At 40.2% G+C, this 23,117-nt stretch overlaps 1 pseudogene; it reads left to right on the forward strand.

The window, feature by feature from the left end:
- The first annotated feature begins 4,867 nt into the window (after nucleotides 1-4,867).
- Nucleotides 4,868-7,010, forward strand: LOC145564088 (putative inactive receptor kinase At1g27190 pseudogene; annotated as a pseudogene).
- The last annotated feature ends 16,107 nt before the right edge of the window (nucleotides 7,011-23,117 follow it).

The raw sequence follows: 23,117 nt of genomic DNA on the forward strand, positions 1-23,117 counted from the left end.
GCCCCTGCCTTGATGGTACTTGCAATTTGCATTGGGGTTCCAACTAGTCGTCCTTTTTTCGACTGGTGGGTCTCCAAATGGTCCAATAGGAGTTATGAGACCTTTAGCATGAAGACGATAGAATGTTGTGTCGTAACTCATGCCAATAGGTGTGAAGTTTCTCCTAAATGGCTTCTTTTGTCCTTGATTGTTCATGGCCAGGACCTCGTTTAAGTTAACAGTGCTAACATTGTTTGAGTGGGTGGTTTTGGAAGAAGAAGGATTGTCGTTTTTCTTTCCTTTCCAGCCACTGTTAGAGTTGCTAGCAGCTTTTTGTTTCGCAAGGTCATCTTCAATATCAATTCCTATGTCATAGACGGCCTTGAAAGTACTCAAATTGCTTTGGTATTTTAGATGCTTTGAGTACTTTTCTTGGAGGTTCTTGACGAACAACCTCACAGATTCCTTTTCAGTAGGAACCTCAACCATTTTAGCGGAAGTTTCCCTCCACTTATTAAAAAAGGAAGTGAATCCTTCGTTCTCTTTTTGTTTCAACATCTCAAGTTCCTTATGATCAGTTTCAAATTGAATGTTGCATTTGTATTTATCAATGAAAGCTTTGTTAAAGAATCCCAAGAGGAAATTTTCTCCTTATCAAGGGAGAAGAACCATTGTTGACAAACGATTTCTAAAGATAATGAAAACAACGAATGGAAAACTTTCTTATCAATTCCCTTAATGTTCATTATTGTTTCAAAAGCTCTTAAATGAAAGTAAAGGTTATCAGTTGGCTTGAATTTAGGGATGTTGTTGGCATTGAACTTCTGCGGAAGAAGTTCCTTGTCCACAGAGACCCCTTGTGAGCTAATCCCTTAGAACTTATAGTCATTGGAGATTTTTCTCAAGCTCTCCTCCATCCGCTCAAGCTGTTGTTGTTTCGCAGGGTCATTGACTTGAAGAGCGAGAGTTTTGAACATCTCGATCAAACTAGCCATGTTCTGTCTTAGTTCATTAACTTCTTCCTGGATTGCCATTTTCTTCTTAGCCTTTCTTCTATGTCGAAACGGTTTATCATAAAGTAAGACTTGGACGAAAGTGTCGTCTTTGATTAGTCGCCCTTCCTTTCTTGACCAAGCGCTGTAAATATTAAACCATTTTGACTTAATGACTTGACTCAAATTGACTTTGACTTTATTGGGTTTAAAAGAACAAAAGAAAAAATAAGGTAAATATTTTTGGGAATCAAGTATGGGTTCAAACAACATGGTTATGTTGGGAGGATTAATATCCGACTTACCCCCCTAAAAAAAATCACGGAAAACTCGCGAACACACGACTCTCTAGACATGGTCATGGTGAATACATATACAAAGTATGTGCTTGAAAAGTTGGTAAAAGTGGCATGCTTTGACACTTGTGTAAGACAATGGGACTATGTGCCTAGACATAATTAAGGACTAAATAAAGCTTTATTTATTAATAAACTGTATCACCAGACTCGGCGTGAGGACTCAAGTAGAAAATTGAACCATCGCTGAAGCAACAAAACTATCGCGATACTCTAGGGCCATCGTAGCGCGATAATGTTATCGCGTCGCGATGGACACTTTCGTGTCGCGCCATAGGTTAAACGTTCACGTCATTACTGAAACGTCAGTCTGGGCCTGTTTCCAGTGTTCTACCAAATGACAAGCCTATAGTCATACTAAAGTCAGGTTTAGTCGATTTATTAGGCTTTAATTAACCATATTAATTAATTAATTAATTAAGCAAAGTCCTATATAGTCATTAATTAGTTTATTTAGACTTATACACAAGTCAAACAAACGGTTAGTGTAAACACATATAGATTACGCACAAATAGTCAAGTAAGCACAATATGATGGAATGAGTTTGCAACCTAACCATGGCTCTAGTTCTCTAAAGTTCAAGGATAAGGGTTAGTCAAATAGGGTCCACGGTTATGAGTCCGAATGCATCGCACGAAAGCCTTACCTTTGGAAGGGTTGGCGTGTATGGATGGGACCCCACAAGTTAAACTTGTTTCCATGGTTTGGTGAATTCACAAACTCGGATGTACCCTTTGTTGTAATGAGCGTTCGATTGGGTAGATGGAGCGTGAATTCCCACAAGGTTATGGCCATATGTAGAACACATATGGGTTCAGAAAATAAGGAAAAACAAAATCAGGAAGTAAAATCGAGCAAACAGTACTAGAACCGGTCAAAGCAAGAACGCAGATTTCTGGCTCGGTATTGGAAAAACTTGGCGCGAGACAACAGGGACCATCGCGAGACGATAGCCCTGTCACGCCGCGATATTGCTATCGCATCGCAACAGAGCCATCGCACTGTGATGAGCACTACTGTTTTCTCAGCGCCAGTTTCTACATGTCTCAGCAGCTCTCTTTAATTCTTAGAATTTTCCAATTTTCGCAGCGTTTTTTCGATTCTAGTTGTGAAAGATATTTCCCAAATTTCCTACGTGTAAAAAGCCTATGTTTTTGACGCATTACGGATGGTCTATCCAATGCGGACCTTTTTATGCTATGCCAATAATGTCAATCAAAATTACGCACATGAATACTTAGAACTTTTCAAGTCTCATCCATTCATTCTAAATTATTGCCAAAATAAATTTTAGGAATTAAAATAGAAATCCTCCCCAGTGGAGTCGCCAAAAACGGTAAGGAATATTTCAAGCATCCCACACTTGAGCCCTACTGTGATCATATACTTAAGCATGGTGGCGTCCAAAGGGAAGGAAGCTAGAGCAAAAGAGTCGCCAACAAGTTTTAGGAACTTGTAAACCATTCACAGGGTGAAGGTTACACCCCTTCACGATCCATGAAATCGCTAACTCCATAGTGGTCATGAACCATGACTGGATATTCGGGGATGAAGGTACAAATCCAACCTAAAAGAGATTGAACCTGCCCTAAAATTAGGCCTCTACTTTATTCTTCTCATATTCATGTGCACTTTCTGACTAACATACAATCATTATATTAACCCTAAACCTATTTAATCTATGTTGGTTGATTATTAATGCACAAACAAATGTATTATTGGCGATCACTTGAATTAAAATCATATTAGCCTAAATAAAATTATCAAATTATTAATTATCTTATTAAGCGTGATTTCAAGTACAAATTCCCTTTAATCTTGCAAGAGAGGGCGTGATCAAGCAATAACAATAATATATATCAAACAACATTATAAATATCATCATAATAATATTCTCATCAAAGCATAATATTAGCAAGATCCTAGACATGATACTAACATGATTAATAATAAATCCTAGCATGTCACTAAATAATAAAAATCAAAGCTTTAACCCTAACATAATACTAACATGATAGAAGAATTAGGAAGCAACCTAAGCATGATACTAGAAACATACATGATATTAGAAATATTAGTTAATACCCTAAACATGATACTAGGAATCATAAAATAATCTAAGCATGTTTTCTAAAAATATAGCAAAACTACTTACTTTGTTGCCTCGTATCTCTTTCTATCAAAAGAATACACACGTTAGTAACTTCAATGAAAATATTAAATCAAATTATTAATTTAAATAATTTAAATAGGGATTTGGGACCAAACCCTCAGAAATTATCAACCTTTCACGTCTAGGACGAAGGCAACTTCGAGCTTGGTTAGGTGCGTCTAAGACTCGTGCGGTATTGTATTTTGAAAGGGGGAGGCTTAGAAAGAGGGAGAAACAACAAGCTTCTAGCTTTGAGAGAGATAATAGAATTAGATGATTGTTGGTGATTGAAAACGGGGAAATAACGCCCCTATTTATAAAGAAAACACCCGGAACGTTTAAAAAAAGAGTCAAAATTTGACTCGAAGTATAACAGCCCTTATTGAGATTCGATAGGCCAATCGCGATGGGATAAGCCTATCGCGCCGCGATAGACTCCTTGCAGCGCGATAGTGCGGCTACGATAAAACAGTTGTACAGAGTCCTTCCCTTAATATAATTAGACGATTAGACTCCGCATGTAACATTAATTTAAGATCAGTTTATCATTAAAATATTTGTTTTATCCCAAATTAAATTCATTATCTTTTCTAAAATTAAAGTAAAAATATAATTATTAATCCTAATTCCATTAGAACTTAAAATACCCCTCTAGATTATTCTAGAAGATTAAAGTAATTCCTAATGACTTTAGAAATGATAATTAATGGGTCTTCCACTTGATCATTGGGCCACATAAAATCATTTTGGGCCCAATTTAGTATTTTGGTCATAACTTCCTCATTAATCATCGGAATTGGGCTTATAATATATCGTTGGAAAGTTCTTTTCAAGCCCCATCCAACTACACTATTATTGGACTCATATTATGGACCAAATCAAATTGGACTGGACATTTATTCTGCTCTGCTGAAATTTGCTCCACTCTATCCAACTACATCTATTCTGCTCTGCTGAAATTTGCTCCACTCTACCCAAAAACTCAAAAAAACAGAGCCTAAATCCCCTCTCTATTTTACTTTTAAAAAAACCAGGGCCTAAAAAACACGAAGTACTCGACTACTCGTAGAAATCCAACCACTTTTAAAGACCACATGATTAGTAAGGCAGGCAGCCTTTTAACCTTCCAAAAGCCCAAAGCCATTGAAAAGGTTTACCCAATTTCCAAGACCCAGCCACATCTTTACACAAATCATACAATAATCACTTTTTTTTTTTTTTTTTTTTTTGACAAACTATACATTAATCACTCTTTATTCTTAAAAAAAAACTTTTACTTAAAAAAATAAAATAACTATAGTTTGAACACACTTTGACCCTTTCATTCAATCATTAGCCTAAAAACAAACACTTTCCAATCTCTCTCCTAAAAACGACATCATTTCATTCCAATTTTTTCACTTTTTAGTTCTTCCTCTCTCATCTTCCAAAAAAAAGCTGCTTCATTTACTCTACTCTCTACTTCCATGGCTTCCCTGAAATCTTAAATTCCTCAAAAAAAAAAAAAAAAAAAAAAAAGAAAAAAAAATGTCGTGTTCCTATTTTCCCTTCATTTTCTCTCTCCTCTTTTCTCTTTTTGTGACGCTTTCTCTCTCCTTCGACGACGACGTAAAATGCTTACAAGGCGTAAAATCGTCGCTTTCAGACCCACAAAACCGTCTCTCAAACTGGCACTTTGACAACACTTCCGTCGATTCAATCTGCCGACTTACCGGCGTTTCTTGCTGGAATGAAAAGGAAGACCGTCTTCTCTCTCTTCAACTTCCGACGATGAATCTCGCCGGAAAAATCCCTTCTTCGCTTCAGTTTTGCCGGAGTTTACAGACTCTTGTACTTTCCGGCAATCAAATCTCCGGCGAAATCCCACCTCAAATCTGTGATTGGTTGCCTTATTTAGTAACCCTAGATCTTTCTGGAAACGAGCTCTCAGGTTCGATTCCACCCCAGATCGAAAATTGCAAGTTTTTGAATAGTTTGATTTTGAGTGATAATAAGCTTTCTGGGTCTATCCCTTTTGAATTGGGTAGGTTAGATAGGCTTAAGAAGCTTTCACTTGATAATAATCGACTTAAGGGTTTGATCCCAGATGATTTGGGTAAGTTTGGGAAAGATGGGTTTAGTGGGAATGATGAACTTTGTGGGAATGTTGTTGGATTAAGATGTGGTGCAAATGGTAATCTTAGGGTTGTGATTCTTGGTGGTGTGATTGGTGGTGTTGGTTCGCTTTTGTTAGGGTTTATGATTTGGTGGTGGTGTTGTTGGGATCATAGAAAGAAGGAAGATGATGTTGTTTTTGATGGTGAAAAAGGTGGGAATTTTGTGGGTTGGGTTGGGAAATTGAGGTCTAATAAGAATGCTCAAGTGGTGTTCTTTCAGAAACCTATTGTTAAGATTCGAGTGGCGGATTTGTTAATCGCTACCAGCAGTTTTAGTGATGGGAAGATTGTTAATACCACGAAAACCGGGGTTTCGTATGGGGCGGTGTTGAGTGATGGATCGGCATTGGCGATTAAGAGGTTAAGAGGGTGTAATAAGGTGAGTGAGAAGCAGTTTAGGTCGGAGATTTATAGGTTAGGGCAGCTTAGGCACCCGAATTTGGTGCCATTATTGGGGTTTTGTTGTGTGGAGGATGAGAAATTGGTGGTGTATAAGGATATGAGTAATGGGAATTTACATTCATGGTTGCACTCAGGGGTTAATCAGGATAGTGTGTTGGATTGGCGAGCTCGGGTTAAGATTAGTGTTGGGGCTGCTAGAGGGTTAGCTTGGCTCCATCATGGTTGCCAGCCCCCGGTCAAGCACCAAAATATATGCTCGAATGTGATTCTACTCGATGATGATTTCGATGTTAGGATCACTGAATTCGGGTTAGTTAGGCTCATGGGTATCGGGAACTCCAATGGCAGCTCGGTTGCCAATGGGGACTTTGGAGAGTTTGGTTACGTCCCACCTGAGTACGCAAGCACATTGGTTGCATCGTGGAAGGGTGATGTTTATGGGTTTGGAGTAGTCCTATTGGAACTGGTTACTGGTCAAAAGCCCCTTGAAGTTAATAATGCAGGGGAAGGCTTTAAAGGGAGCTTGGTTCATTGGGTGACCTATCTGTCTAGCTCTGGTAGGATTAAGGATGCAATTGATAAGTCCTTGTGTGGGAAGGGTAACGACGATGAGATTAAGCAGTTGCTTAGAGTTGCTTGTTCGTGTGTGGCTTCGAGGCCCAAGGATAGACCTTCTATGTTCCGGGTGTACGATTCCCTGAAGAACTTGGCTGAGAATCACGGTTGCTTAGAGCAGTACGATGAGTTCCCTATGATCTTGAATGAACAAGATCTTGATTAAATGATTCTTAACATGTTAATTTCATGGTTTGGTTCGAAATTAAACCTCTTTGTTGTATTTGTTGCTGTGTTCTTGGAGCTTTTCAAGTTCATGGGGTTTTCCAATTCCTGCAGCTTGTATCTTTCTATGTCTCCTCCATTGTTGGAATTTCCTGTATAATACAAAATTTTGTATGTTATCACCTTTCTTTATTGTCAGTTAACATTGTTTTTTCATCCACTTGTGTGATTGTGTCTATGCTTAGTGGTGTTTATTCAGCATAATATACAACTATACATGTTTTAGCTATCATTGTTTATGTAAGTATGCCACTAATTACTCAAACAGTCCTGAAGGCTGAAAGTCCTGGTAGTTAATATAGCTTATACTAGAGATGGATAAAATCATTCAATCTCGGGGTTCTTATCCCATTTAATGAGAGAAATACCGAAATGCCCCAACTTATGCCAAAAAGCCGCGAGATGAATTTATCAGCCATCAATGTCGAGAATCAAGTGAGACCTCAATGGCAGAACTTCCATCTCCCTACCACAAGGATTCAATTCTCACCACCCCCAACCTTTGTACCATTATTTTACCAAGCTTATTGGTGTACTCATTGTTCAATGATTTACTACCATATTTATCGATCGATTAGAGGGCCAGGCATGATAATTAGAAATAGATTTGTTGCTTTAGTCCAAAAACTGAATCATGAAGTTGCTGATGAATCAGGTGTAGTAAAGGAGAATAGGTAGCACAAAAAGCAGGATTCTTGTGATCCTAATAAATGTGTATATTTAACCAGCTTTCATTATCTTTGATGTTCAATCATAGTCTCCCTTTTTTATGCTAATCTCATCCATTTGTCTAAGGTTACTGCTGAGGGGCCTGAAAATGTTGGATTTGGGGGACCATTAAAACTCAGCATGTGATGCTTTTGATATAGAGTATACTTTGGACTATTTGCAGATGTATGACTTTTGGCTTTCTGCTGCCTATAATTCATTGATATTACGGAGTATGATATGGTTGATGTTGCATTCTGTAATGAAGTAGAGCACATGTTTTCGTCCCTACACTCCTCATGACCATACTTCGTATTCTTTCGACCATTGCTTAACTTCTCGGGAAAATAACTCTCTCTATCCGGAATTAACAGTCGTGTTGGTCATGTAATTTGAATTAATGGTATGACAAATTACCGGAGTACAATATCATATTTGAGAAAATGTAAAGAGTGGGAGTAATATGCATGCTGATTGAGTTTTTTTTTTTTTTTTTTTTTTTTTTTTTTTTTTTTTTTTGGCCTTTGCATTCGTTTTAGAATGATAAGATAATTATGTATGATCAATTTTGAGCTGAATGTTTATACTAATACTCTATTTTGGTATGATTAACTTAGGAAGGGTCTTCTATTAATCCCAAACTTGGCCAGGAATGTCCTAACTCCTAAGTCAGTCCAACTATGGAGTATTTTGAAAAGATCCTAATTTGGACAGATCGACTTCGTTAGAGAACTTACTCCAAAATTTTAGGCAAGATTTTTTTGAAGAATAGGCAAATGTTTCTTCATTAGTACATATTGCTGGCGAGTATTATTGTCTTAATCCCAAACTACATTTTTATAATTAAACTAAAAGAAAAAAAAAATATATATATATATATATATATATATATATATATATATATATATATATATAGATATATATATATCATTATAAAATAGTTCGCATTAAAAGTGAGATCCCGTTCATCCCAATAACATCTTAAATATCGTTTATTAAAGTCTTGGGAGCAATTTGTCACTTAACCACATCACATATTGAGGTTTATTATAGCACCATGCACTGATGCACCGTGCATTATGCATATGGTGTTTCCAAAGAACATGCATCATATCTTCATATGAACATTGACTACTATCTTTATAATACAAGTACCATATACAATTTTTATCGTGAAACACATTTACTATCATTTGTACAAGTTAATATAGTGTCAAAAATATTTACCGACTACTAAAAGTAGGTAGCTAGCTATTTAAAAATCATTGAACTCATTAGACCAAATTTATATTGTGTCGGAACTCAAAAATTGGAAGTGAAAATGACATGAAGATGTGAAATACTGGTACTCACTCCTCAGTTGTGAATCTTTATAGGGGCTTCCACTGGTATTTTTACCGGTGGTAAACCCCAAAAACCATTCAATTGCTTCTAATAAATAGATCTCATCCTTGTGATTAGGGATGTCAGTGGGACGGGTCAAGTAGGGTCCCGGTTTGGCGGGTGGTGGGACGGGGATGGGGATTAAAAACCATGTCCGCCATGGGTGATGGGGCGGGGGTAGATTTTAGGTTGTACCCGACCCATCTCCACTTCATACCCGCCCCGCCCCACCCACCCTACTTAGTACCCGCCCTATCCCCACTTCATACCCACCCGCCCAACTTCGTATCTGACAGGCTAAAGTCGTATCACCTAATCAAAAGTAATTCCTAGATATAGTCTAGATTATCAAGTGACCAAATTTGTTGTTGTGAAAGGAATTAATCTAAGGAGAATAAAATTAGGGAAGAATAAAAGTAGGGAGAAATCAATTAATAAAAGCCTAGGGCATAGGTTCACCAATAAATAGTATTCCAGGGTAAAAATATAATAATCAATCATCAATGCATCAATTAATCAGATCATAAAGGACTTTCGCTATGTATTACAATCACAAAATTAATCTACCGGTATTAAATCGCATCTCTCGAATCTTGAATTTACCATTTATAAATTAACGTGTCTATTGAAACTAAGCCTAAACATCAATTTTCGAATCTCGAATCAATATTGCATAACTCATACAATTAAACCTGCCGAAATCTAATTGCATAGCTTTAAATTAATCAATAGGAAATTAATAAAGCATTGACAATCAACAATAATAAATTACCCCTTCATATTAATCATGGATTCCCACAACCCTAGAATTAAACTACTCACACATATTTAAATCTAAACTAATCAAAGCAATTAAAGAAAGCATGATAAAAACAATAATAATAAAAAGAGGGTAAAAAGCAATAATAATAAAAACTAGAGAAAAGCAATCGGAGAAGAAGTAAAATAAAAATATAAAACAAAGTATTTAAAAGTATAAAAATATAAAAATATAAATCTGACCATCAAAGTAAAACTAAAAATAAGAAAACTACCTAATCTAAAGGCTAAAAACTAATCTAATAAAACTTGCCTAACCCCCCACGTACTACTACTACCTCCCTTTTATAATTAAGGAAGATTTTCCCACTAAGACTCAAATTATTATACTCCGTTCGTGTTTTTTTAAGTGACACACTTTGACCGATACGTAGTTTTAGGAGATTTTATTGAATTTAATAAAATAAGATGTTAGTGGGGTAGGTTGGAGGAGTGAAAAATGATAAAGTGAGAGAATGTGAGAGGCAGTGAAGACTATGAAAGGAGTGAGAAATGATAAATTAAGAGATAGTTGGGTGAAAATATATTATTAAAATGTAAGGAATTTCTAAAAGAGGAAGTGTGTCACTTAAAAAAAACGGCCGTTTAAGGAAAGTGTGTCACTTAAAAAAAACACGGAGAGAGTAAACTAAGATAAAATTATGAAAATAAAATCCTAACAAAAGATAAGTAAGCATAAATAAATCCTAAAAGAAGTCTGACAAAGTGACAACTACCTCCTAGAACTAAAACTACTACGAGTATAGTTCGAGGTTGCGTCAACTGTCCGCAATATGTGGGACTCAGCATAAAACCCTAAAACAGTAGGCCCAACTTCACGGACCCGTGTTCATAGCATACAGAACTTCAATTCTGCCCGATTGGGCCTGGTCAATGGGACAGCGAGCTCGTTTGCTTTGCTTCTCCTTGGATGATCCGTAACAATACCTTGTAAAATCTTGGATCTCTTTCTATCTCGAGTCCTTAATTACCGAATTAAATTTAATTAGCTCGACGTTGGGCTTTAAATATACGATCAAACTCCAATATCTTCATAGTGGTTTAATAAGCTCGGGAATTGTCATAAATCTACAAATTCCTACAAAATAATACCAACTCTACAAAAACACTAGAAAACGTATATTAGTAATAAATAGCTCCGCAGAGCTCAAATAAGCACAAATATGACCGTGGGACGGGAATAAAAATACATATAAAATAGACTCATCAGTATCCGCTCCATACCCATATCTATATATATTATTACATATATATATACTTTTTTTTAACTATTTTAAATATAAATTAAGTAAAATAATATAATAAAAGTATAATACTTTGTGATAGACTTAAATTATAAACAAAAAGTAAAATGTGTAACATAACAATGTTTTTTTATTTTTTATTTATTTTTTTTTCTTTAATCATTATGATGTAATATAGTGGTATTTGGAAGGTGGAGATTAGGCGGGTCTTAGGTGGAGATTAGATGGAGGAGGATATCCAAGTTGGGGGTGGGGCGGGGATGGTTTTGGGATTTTACCCGCCGAGGCGGGGATGGGGATGAATTTTGGACCCGTCGCGGGGATGGGGGTGGGGATGGGGATGAGAATGTTAGGTGGGGATGGGGATGGGAAAGCCAATATCTGTCACGACCCGCCCCATTGACATCCCTACTTGTGATCATGATTTTTCTCTCGAGTTTATTTTCTTTTCGTGTTTGTTTGGTGAAAATTGAAGATCTAGGGTTTCATAATCTCTACAAGAATCCGGAGGATCACATGAGTATTTTCACTCAAACGGCTACGCATCAGTGGATTTCAAGCCGAATTAGTGCGAACTCACAGGTTATATTGCTTCAAATGAAGTTTTTTATTAAGGCGATTGTTAATCAAATCTATGATGTACTCCCTCTGTTTTTTTTTTTAAATGCATCACTTTGATTTTTGCATTATTCACATACCATGGTTGACTTGATTTTTTCACCTCTATAAAATAAATAAATGTTATTATATAATATATCATTAGATTCGTCATAATGTCTAGTTTCATAATATAATTTTGTTATAATTTTTACTAATTAACAATTAAAGATATTAATGGTCAAAGTTGTGTCTCGGCAAATATGCCAGTCAAAGTGATGCAAATAAAAGAAAACAGAGGGAGTATTTAGTTTTAAGGTGTGTACTTATGTTGGAATTCTTGATTTTTTAGCAATTATATGTAGTGTTGTTTGGCTATATTTTATTAATGAAATCTCTTTTCATCTAGTCAAAAAAAAAAAAAAAAAAAAAAAAGGTAGACACGTTTAGATATTTTTTCATTATTCATACGTAGTATATTAACTTTGACTATAGTTTTTTTGAACACAATAAATACATAAATACATATTTATATTCTGTTTTTATTTTATGTGATTGATTCCATATGAGACTAACATTATGAAACGGATGAAATAATATTTAATTATACAAAAATAAGGTCCAATTAGTGCATCAATCGTGTGCAAAGTTTGACCATGTCAATTATTGTAAGACAAACTGACAAAGGAGTAGTGTTACAAGAGGGGGGAAAAAACTTTGTGGAATTATTCAGTAGATGAATGTATAGTCAATACTCATGATTGGTGGTCAAATCGGACTCCATCGTTGACTCCCCAACTCACAACCTTAAAACTGCTTTTAAAAAAAAAGTCGTTTACTCTATCACAAAATCCCTTACTTAAAAGTCTTTTTCTCTATCAATTTTTTTGAAAAAAAAAATACAAATACTCGTAAAAAAAAAGTAAACTTATAAAATTACAGAGTATAAAATAAAGGGAGTAATAAAAATCAAAATATGTACTGGAGAATAGTAAAAGTGGGAGAAATAAGTAAACATGTAAAGTTTATGTATTACCTCCATTTCGAATTAGTTGCAACTTTGAGCTCGATAAGGATTTTATTACAAAATTTTATAATGGTTTCTTAACGAATTAAAGATAGGTAATCAAGCAAGGTAGGAGAGAGAAAGTAATGGTAATGAATAAATTAACCACCACCACTTAACCACCCACCGCACCACCGTTGGCTAACAACAACCACCCCAAAACCACCTACTTCACACCTTGAAACCACCCTATTTCAACCTAAACCACCCACACACACACAAATAACCCCGAAATCACCGCCTCTAAGATCGAAAAAAACCCAGAAACTACCCCCTCTTAGCTCGAAAAACCCAGAAACCACCTTCTCTCAGCTCGAAGAACCAATAAACCACCCCCTCTTAGCGCAAACAACCACCCTCACTCACCCCCAAAACCACCCACATTCAACCTAAATCGCCCCAAAACTACCCCACTCACCCTGAACTACACTGAAATCACCCTCACTCACCTTCATTCACCCAGAAACTGCCTCGAGCCACCCCTCAAACCATCAGATGTCATATCTAAACGAAGTTTTTTTCAAAAAAAAGAAAAAGAAAAAGAAGAAATAAAAGAGAAAAAGGAACACCAGAGGAGGATCCGATAAGGCAGCGACGAGCATCGACAACGTTGAAGGTGGTGGTGGTTAGATGTAGCGACAACAACGGTAAAGGTGGTGCCATGGTGGTCTTGTGGGAGATAAAGATGGGAGATGAATAATTTTTGACGATTTTGTTGATTTGATTTGATTGGATGATAAACTGACAACATTATGTTTAATAAATTAGATTAGGAATTTAATGAAATCTAATTTAGGTAGCTAATTGTGTTTATGAAATCTTTAGTAAGGTCGTTTTTGTACTTTCATTGTAAAAAATTTACCAAATAGGGAAAAATTGGAAAGTTGCAAATAATGTGTAGCAACTTGTCTTGGCAAAAGTTGCAACTAATATGTAACGGAGATAGTACGTAACAGAGGTAGTACGAGAAAATACATGTTTCTCACAAAGAGAAACATTTAAAGTTTATCAAGTGGCAAGTTTTGCAGATAACTTGCACTGAAAATTGTAAAAAAAAGAAAAAAAACATTTAAATATTTCCTGCTATACACTTGGCAATTCAACTAACCCTATGTTAAGAGGTTAACCCATATGGTGAAATGGTTGACCGACGTTAGTAGTTTAGGCAGATTACTTGATACTCCAATTGGACGAGTGAAAGGTAGTTCCTTAATCTATGAACTCTGACTTCGACCACCAAATTTGTAAGTCGTTTGTGTGTAATTGAACGCTTTCCAAGTTTTGTTGGTGATGGTTGCTTTTGTTTTGGCAATTTTGGCAAATGGCATCTGAAGATTAGCCACCAATCAAAATAACCCATTTACCAAATTCAAAAGCATAACTGCATAAATCGAACAAAATTAGTTAACTATTTACCAACAATGTTGAATTATCTAATTAATATGCAAAAAAGTTAATCAATTAAATTGATCTCGGCTTCAATGGAGAAGAAAGGAATGCTCAACTTCAATGGATGAATCAATAGAGGAGGAAAACTCAATTAACCTCTAAGGTTAATTATACCCTTTATCTCTATGTATTATTAGGGTTTTCGTTTAATTCCGACGGCAGAGCCACCGAAATTAGTGGTGTTGGTAATGTCGAAGCAGCTTGAAGATGGGTTGGAGAAAGAGGATGAAGATGGGTTGGAGGAAGGTATAGGAAGCAACTTCTGTTTAGTTGTTGAGTTAACATCAAATAACTAGCGTTGAACATAGTTAACTCAAGCATCCAACAAATTTCATATGTATCCTTCTGTAGACACCTGATTGTGTCTCTCCAAAAACCAAACCCACTGATGAGTACTTTTCACGTCATTGATTATTGAGTAAGGTAAAATGTGGAAGAGTCTCATGAATTTCCCTTTTTCTATAATGTTTTAAACCAAAATCATTCATTTCGTGTCTTTAAAAATCATTCATTTCGTGTCCTATTTATGGAAACATCCAATCCAGTTTAGTATGGTCCATAATCTGAGTCTAATAATTTTGTAGTTGGATAAAGCTTGAAAAAAGCTTTCCAACGATTAGGGGTGGGCAAAAAATCCGATCCGATTGATCCGATTCGCGATCCGAAAATTCGGATACCCGATCCGGTATTTAAATTTTCGGATAATTCGAATCAGATATCCGAAAATTTTCAGATTGAATTCGGATCACGAAAATTGAAAAAATCGGATATCCGATCCGATCCGAAATTTACTTTTTTTTATATATATATATATAAAAACTTAAAACAATTATTTTACATTCTGTCTAAAACTCAAAAGTCAAAAATCAAATGCTCAAACCCTTAAACACTAAACCATTCATTGCCTCATGCCCTCACCGTTCTCTCTATCGCGCAGCCAGCCAGCCACAAACATGAAAATATCACCGGAGCCACCATCCTCATCGAAGCCACAACTGATCTTGTTTTGGGTAAAATTACCCTGTCCACGTGGACCAATCAGAGAGGACCACGTATCAAGCCTAGGCAGGTCCATTTGGGCCAATTGCCAGCTAACACGTGTCAACCTCAGATGCTTCCTGAATTGCGGCCTTCAAGGCCCAATTCCCAAGAACGCCGCAAAACGGCGCAGCCCACCAAATCTAGTTCAAATGACCTAAAAGGGGCACGTTCACCAATGACCCTATAAATAGGGAGATATTCCTCAAATTTGGGGGACATTCAATCATTTATTACACCTACCCTATATTCTCTCACATCAGAGAAACACCTGATCTCGGAATCCGAGAAGATCTCATTTTCTTTTCCGCACCTTCTCCTACCCATATTCAAGTACTAACTTGACCATCAGAGGCGGAACTCCAAACACCCGGAGTCTCCGTTGTTTTGCAGGTACAGGCGCAGTCGGATAAGTCCTCGAGTTGTAACTCTCCCGAGGGACAAAAACACCCAAAACATTTGGCGTCGTCTGTGGGGAGAGTACCTCAAGGATGGTTTAAGAGTCTGTACCGCCTCCTGACCCCAAGGCTATCTAGGCGGAGGTCTTTACACATGATGAGGATGATGATCCTCAGGTTGAAACGTACATAGCTAAAGATGGCTCTCTCATCACTAAGCGCATCCGTCCTAGAGAGACACTGGAACGCGGTGAAAGCCAGGCGGGTACCAGTAGGTCCCCTGGTCAGCCGGAAGGGGAAACCCAGTCGGCAAGAGGTCAGGCCCAAGTCACCAGAGAAGAGCTCATGAAATTCATGACGAGTTTCAAGGGTGAGATCAAGGACCTGATCGAAAAGAAAACGGTTGGCCCTAGCAAGGGTCAGCCGGCCAAGAAGTCTCCTCGAACTGGGAGGAAGAAGCCAGTCAGGGACAGGCAGCTAACTCCGCATCCAAAGGACAAGGCAGCCGCAACCCTTGACTAGTCCAAGATCCTTCTGCCCAGAAGGGTCCAAGAAAGCCCAGCCGGGAGCAACAACCGGTGGGTAACAAAAATTCTACCCCTGACGCTCGACAAATCATCGAGCGCAAGAGAAGTCAGCAGCTGTCTGAGTCAGCCTCTACTTCGAGCTTTCCAGACAGCTTCAAAAACACATCTGCAGGGAATATTCAATCCTTGCATGAGAGCCATACAAATGGTAATACCGTCCATTCTGGCCCTCAAATGATTGGGAACGCACCGTATGTACCCCCTATGGTCTACGGTCCGTATTCTCCTCACTTCATGCAGCCGGCCCTCTTTGGGGGTCAGGCGGCATATAACGTCCAGCCTTTGGACTGGCAGATCCGTCTGCTCAAACTTGGTGAACAGACTTCTGCCTTCACCAAGGAGATAACCGAGACGGCACAGCCAGCCAAGGTTAAGAATGTGTTGGTTGGTGCTTATGATGGTACCACCAACCCGGAGGACCACCTCATGGCCTACTCTAACCTCATGCACATGCAGGGGCTGGAGGATGCTATGTGGTGCCGGTGCTTCCCGGCTACATTGAAGGGCATTGCCCAACAATGGTTTGGCAACCTGCCAGCCGGATGTATCGACAGCTTCAAGAAGCTAGCCTTCCTGTTTGCCTCCAACTTCTCAATGAACATCCCTGCCAAGAAAACAAGTCTTGAATTGAGTACCATCCGGCAGGGAGATAGAGAAGGGCTTCACTCCTATGTTAGGCGGTTCAACCTGGTGAGAATTCAAATCCAAGGGCTGTCTGACGAGGTAGCCTATACAGACTTCTTCAAGGGTCTGAAGGACGGGTCAACCTTTAAGTTCGACCTTGTCTGAAAGAGGGTCTTCACCCTCCAAGAGGCGTTGATAGAGGCGGAGAGCTTTATTCAAGCCACCGACCTCTGCTCGTCCAGCAACCAGTCGGACTCTAAGACGTCCGACAGGAAAAAGGAGAGTCGGTCTGCTCAGCCAGCTCAGAAAGCTGCAGAGAGCAAAAAGAGAAAAGAAGTCTGGGCGGTTGAGGAACCTGATCAGCCGTCCAAAAAGAAGAAGAAGGAATTCTAACTGTATGTCTCACGGTATGAATTCAATAAAGACTGTTACACCATCTTTACAGAGGTGAAGGACCGGCTGACCATTGAGAAGCCGAATCCCATAAAGAGTTCCGTTCAGTCGCGGAACAAGAATAAATACTGTCACTTCCATCAGGAGGTGGGCCATGACACCAACGACTGCTATAGCCTCAAGCGGACGTTGGATCGTCTGGCTGACAAGGGCTTGCTGAAGTCCTATGTCTTGAAGTCCAAAGCGACTTCTAAGACGAATCCGGGGCAGTCGTCAAAAACTGCCCAGCCTACTAGTAGCTCGGATACCGACAAGGATCCGGTCTACACTATAGCAGGCGGATTCGCATACGGTGGCCTGACCATCCGGGGCACCAAGGATCATCTGAAGAGGATTATTCACTCAGTGGATGATGGACAGGCTTCCTCAAGTGGAACATTCCCAGACGTCCTCATCACTGAAAAGGATCGGGGAAAAGTTCGCCGACCGCATGACGACCCAGTCGTCATTGAATGCAAGGTCGCCAACCAGCTGGTTGGTCGGATCCTCATAGACACGGGTAGCTTCTCTGATCTCATCAGCTACAAGTGTCTGTCCCGGCTTAATTACAAGCGGGACGGTCTGCGCGACGTCTCCCGCCCGTTAGTTGGCTTTGGGGGAGGAGTCGTGCACCCAGTCGGACAAATTGACATCCCCATCCGGTTGGGAGAGAAGGGACAAGGGCGGCACATGGTTGTCCGGTTCCTGGTGGTTAAAGAGCTGACCACCTACAACATCATTCTTGGCCGACCCACTCTGAACGAGTGCAAGGCCGTCATAATCCCAGCCCTCATGCTTCTCAAGTATGAAAGGGATGATGACACGGTTGGCTCCCTCAACGGGAATCAGAAGACGGCAAGAGAGTGCTATCTCTCAGACGTTAAGCCGACTGCTGCTGCAGCCGGTCAGCTGAAGGAGCCAATAGACCTTGACGATGTCAAGGACCCTGATTCACCCCCTCTAGCAGCCACAAAGAAAAGAAAAACTGAAAAGCTGGTAGAGGTGAAAAAGGAGAAGAAATAGCAATCACTGACCGGGGAGCAGTCAGACAATCTCCGTCCCCAGCCGGCTGGTGAACACATCGATATCCCTCTGGACAACAGCCGTCCAGAGCGAATTATTAAGGTGGGGACGGCTGCCTTTGAAAGGCTTGGTACAGACTTGCACCTTCTGCTGAAGGAATTCAAAGACATATTTGCCTTTGAAGTGAAGGAGATGTTAGGCATCAGCCCGGAACTCGCTGTCCACAAACTCGTCGTGGATCCAAAAAAGAAGCCCATCCATCAAAAGAAAAGAAATCACGGCGAGGAAAGAAGTCAGGCGGCAGCTGCCGAAGTTAAAAAGCTGTTAAACGCTAGGTTCATTCGGCCATGTAACTTCCCTGACTAGGTTGCGAACATGCTGCTTGTAAGGAAGTCGAATGGTACCTGGCGTATGTGTGTTGATTACACATACCTCAACAAGGCATGTCCAAAGGACAGTTACCCGCTTCCAAAGATCGACAGTCTGGTCGACTCTACAGCCGGGCATGCCTTGATGAGTTTTATGGATGCCTACTCCGGCTTCCATCAGATACCCCTGTGGAAAAAAGATCAAGAAAAGACGACCTTCGTCACTGATCAGGGGTTATTCTGTTATACAGTGATGCCATTTGGCTTGAAGAACGCACCGGCTACTTTCTAACGGATGATTAATACAATCTTCATTAATCAGATTGGAAGGAATGTAGAGGCGTACATTGATGACATGATAGTCAAATCCAACCTACAGATGGATCACCTTGCTAATCTCCGAGAAACCTTCACCACACTCAAGCAGCATAAGGTCATGTTAAATCCCAAAAAGTGTGTTTTTAGTGTTGAGTCTGGAAAGTTTCTCGGATTCCTGATTGACCAAAGGGGGATAGAGGCTAACCCCGAGAAGATACAGGCGGTGATTGACATGAAGTCACCCCGCTCTGTCAAGGAAGTTCAGAGGCTTACCGGTTGTCTGGCTGCGCTTGGGAGATTCCTCAGCCGGTCAGGTGACAAATGCCTTTATTTCTTCCAAGCAATTAGGAAGAAGACTAGATTTGAATGGGGAGATGATGCTGAGGCGGCCTTTCAAAAATTGAAAGAACACTTACACTCCTTGCCAAGGCTTGTTAGCCCTCTGCCAAAGGAGATGCTCTATATGTACTTAGCCGTCTCAGATCATGCCCTTAATGCTGTTCTCCTTGCTGAGAGAGATGACAATCAGCTCTTGGTCTATTTCATTAGCCATGTGCTCAGAAATGCTGAACTCTGGTACCCCATGGTTGAAAATTTTGGCCTTGCTCTTTACATGGCTGTTAAGAAGTTGAAACCATACTTCTTGGCACATCCGGTGGTGATCTACACAGATCAACCCCTAAAGCGGTCAATGACAACCTTAGACTCATCCGGCAGAATGCTCAAATGGGCTATTGAAATGCAAAGTCTTGAAATCGCTTACGAACCAAGGAAGGCAGTGAAGGGTCAGGCGTTTGCAGACTTCATTGTCGAAATGACAAGGCCGGTTGCTTCGGATAACCTTGATCAGGTTTGGAAGGTGCATGTAGATGGAAGCTCTACTATGAACGGCTGTGGTGCAGGCATAATCTGTGAATCCCCGGAAGGGGACAAATATGAGTATGCACTACGGTTCAAGTTCCAAGCCTCAAACAACGAGGCGGAATATGAAGCCTTGCTAGCTGGTATCCGCATGTGTAAGGCGGCAGGGGCAACAAAAATTGACGCCTGCTCTGATTCTCAGTTGATCGTTAGCCAATACCATGGTGAATATGAAGCCACCCATCCGGTTATGATCAAATATTTGTAGGCGGTCAAGGCTGAAGTTGGGACACTTGAACAATTTCATTTAAGTCAAGTGCCCCGCTCTAAAAATAACCAGGCGGATGCTCTGTCTAAGCTGGCATCCTCCGCCTCCTACGATACGCCTCGGTCAGTCTTTTGGGAAGTAATGGAAAAGCGAAGCATATCTGATGACGAGCCCATTGGAATTCTGGACCGAAGTTCTACTTGGATGGATGGCATCCGGGCGTATCTCGCAGACGGCATGTTCCCTGATTCACCCCAGGAGGCAGCCGTGCTGAAGAAGTGTGCAACAAACTTCGAGATAAGAGAAGGAGAGCTCTTCAAGGCGAGTTTTCTGAAGCCCATATTGAAGTGTGTTACCCAGAAAAAGGGGAAAGAAGTTCTGAAGAGTTGCATGCGGGATACTGCGCCTTTCACTCAGGCGGCAGATCCCTAGCTGTCAGGGGCAGGCGGCATTACTTCTGGCCCACTCTTGAGTCAGATGCCATGGAATTTGTTAAAAAGTGTGATAAGTGTCAAAGATTAAGCAAGCTAATCCATCGCCCGGCTACTGATCTGACGGCAATCCACAGCCCAGTCTCATTTGCTAAATGGGGCATGGACATTCTAGGTCCATATACGCCTGCTCCAGGCGAAAAACGTTATATTCTTGTGGCTGTGGATTATTTCACCAAGTGGGTAGAAGTAGAGGCGGTCAAAGGCATCAAGACAAAGGATGTCCTCTCCTTCATATGGAAGAACATTATCACCCGGTTCGGGGTACCTATGTCTATGGTATTTGATAATGGACCTCAATTTGAGACGCCTCAGCTCAAAACTTGGTTGGAAGATCAAGGGATCTCACATTGTTTTGCATCATTTGGCCGACCCCAAGCAAACGGCCAAGTTAAAGCCTTCAACAAACTCATCTCAGACGGTATTAAGAAGAAAACTGAAAGAGCTGGTGGTTTGTGGGCTGAGGAGTTGATTCATGTCCTATGGGCCATCCGGATAACTGAAAAAGGGGCAACCGGTGAAACCCCATTTCTCATGGTTCACGGTGCCGAAGCCGTCTTGCCCATCGAGCATTATGAGCCGACTCTACGAATCATGCTATATGATGAAGAGGCAAACTGGGAGGCCATGCGGTTAGCATTGGACTCACTCCCGGAGCGCAAGGGCAATGCTGCCTTGCGTCATGAGATTTGCCGTCTGAGAATGACTCGTGCCTACAACAAGAGAGTGCACAAACGGCCCATGAAAGTTGGGGACTTTGTGTTACGAAAAATGGAGGCAACCGGTAGGGCCAATGAGCAAGGAAAGCTAACTCCTAATTGGGAAGGTCCCTACCGGATTTATGAAGAAGTAAGAAACGACACCTACCGCCTGGAAACTCCAGACGGCAGGCGGCTTCCTAGAACTTGGAATGTAGATAAATTGAAAAAGTACTACTTCTAAGGCCTGTAAATTTTTGTAAATAAAAAGCCCATCAATAAAAAAGTTGATTTTTGTTTTCAATAATTTAATTGCTTTGTATATATACATGCACAATCCAAGTTACCGTCTGTTGAAAACACAGAACGGACAACAAAATCGAATAAGCTAGGTTAAAACTTAGCGGCTAACACGATATTTAAGTTGGATCTCCGTCTGGGCAGTGCACAGGCGGACCTTTAAATATGAAATTAAACTAAGTCAAAAGACTTGGTGGCTAAAATTAAAATTAAAATTAAAACTGAGGCCAATGGCCGGATGCAATATTGTTTTTATAAATTCGTCTGCTCCTATTTGAGTGTGGTGTCCGGCGACGCCCCTCCGGGTGTTATCGTCGCAGAGGGCATTCTATCGTTTGCTCTACCAACATACGCAGACGACAAAAATTGAACGACCAAATTGGTCAACTCATAGTTTTCTGACTAAAATAGTCTAAAAGAATGATCAAGCTTAAAACCGGATGTCAAGAGACATCAGCCGGTAAATTGCTGAAGTTCTCTGTTAGACTATTCAACGAAGTTGTACCGGCTACCCCAGTGGGGCAGGCGATTAAGGTACAATGGATTGAAGGTGTCCCAGACGACCTTTAAGCTGTCTGAGATCCATCAGACAGGCGGATAATATGTCCCTTGTTCCATTGATGGCTAAGCGGTAACCACCCGTCTGGCTAGCTTCGAAGTTGTGCCGACTACCCTAATGGGGCAGGCGATTAAGGTACAATGGATTGAAGGTTTCCCAGACGACCTTTAAGCCGTCTGAGATCCATCAGACAGGCGAACAATATGTCCCCTGTTCCATTGATGGCCAGGCGGTAATCACCCGTCTGACTAACAAAGAGTCATATGCGAATACCCAGATTCGGTAAAACGGCTACTGATTGACGGTTGTGCACTTGGTTTGGGGCAATCACTATTGTGATTGATTGACTCAGGAACATTCCATATTCTTAAAAGTATCAAAAATTCCAAAGTCAATCAATCCTACAAGTACCGAAAACAATTACACAGCCGCCAGGGGCATGAATAGCCGGTGTGTTGTCTGAATTGCTACATGCTTTAAAAAGATGGGAAAAAATAGGCAAAAATTTTCAAACAAAAAGTGCAAAACTTAAATATTAAAATTAAAGTAAGCACATTCATCAAACCGACTCAGTCGGAGTTCTTCATTCAAACCGATAAAACCGGATAATAATGTTAACCGGATTTTCATCCAGAACACAGAAAGGAAGGAAAAATTGTCACCCGAATCCTTAGTCGGTAAAAAGACACATCAAATACTCGACTCGCAGGCCGGAAAGAGGAAGAGGTTGGCATACTACCGCTGAAATAAAGGGAGGAAGCTGAATCATTGTTGCTGGGTCAGCTCCGACTGGTCCTGACCGGTTGGGAGGCTTGCTGCAGTCTAATCACCCGGATCCTGGACTTGATCATCTCCAATTTCGTCGATCTGAACCTGATCGTCCTGGCCTACAGCCGGCTCCTCCTCCCCCTCGTCATCGGAGACCTAATAGCCTTGCTCAAGGGCCCAAGCCTTGAAGGGAGGTGGGGCCTCCTCGTTGAGCTGTTGGGCGTCGTACACCTCAGTGGC

Source organism: Chenopodium album, chromosome 10 (assembly GCF_948465745.1).
Source record: "Chenopodium album chromosome 10, dcCheAlbu1.1, whole genome shotgun sequence".
NCBI classification, from domain to species: Eukaryota; Viridiplantae; Streptophyta; class Magnoliopsida; order Caryophyllales; family Amaranthaceae; genus Chenopodium; species Chenopodium album.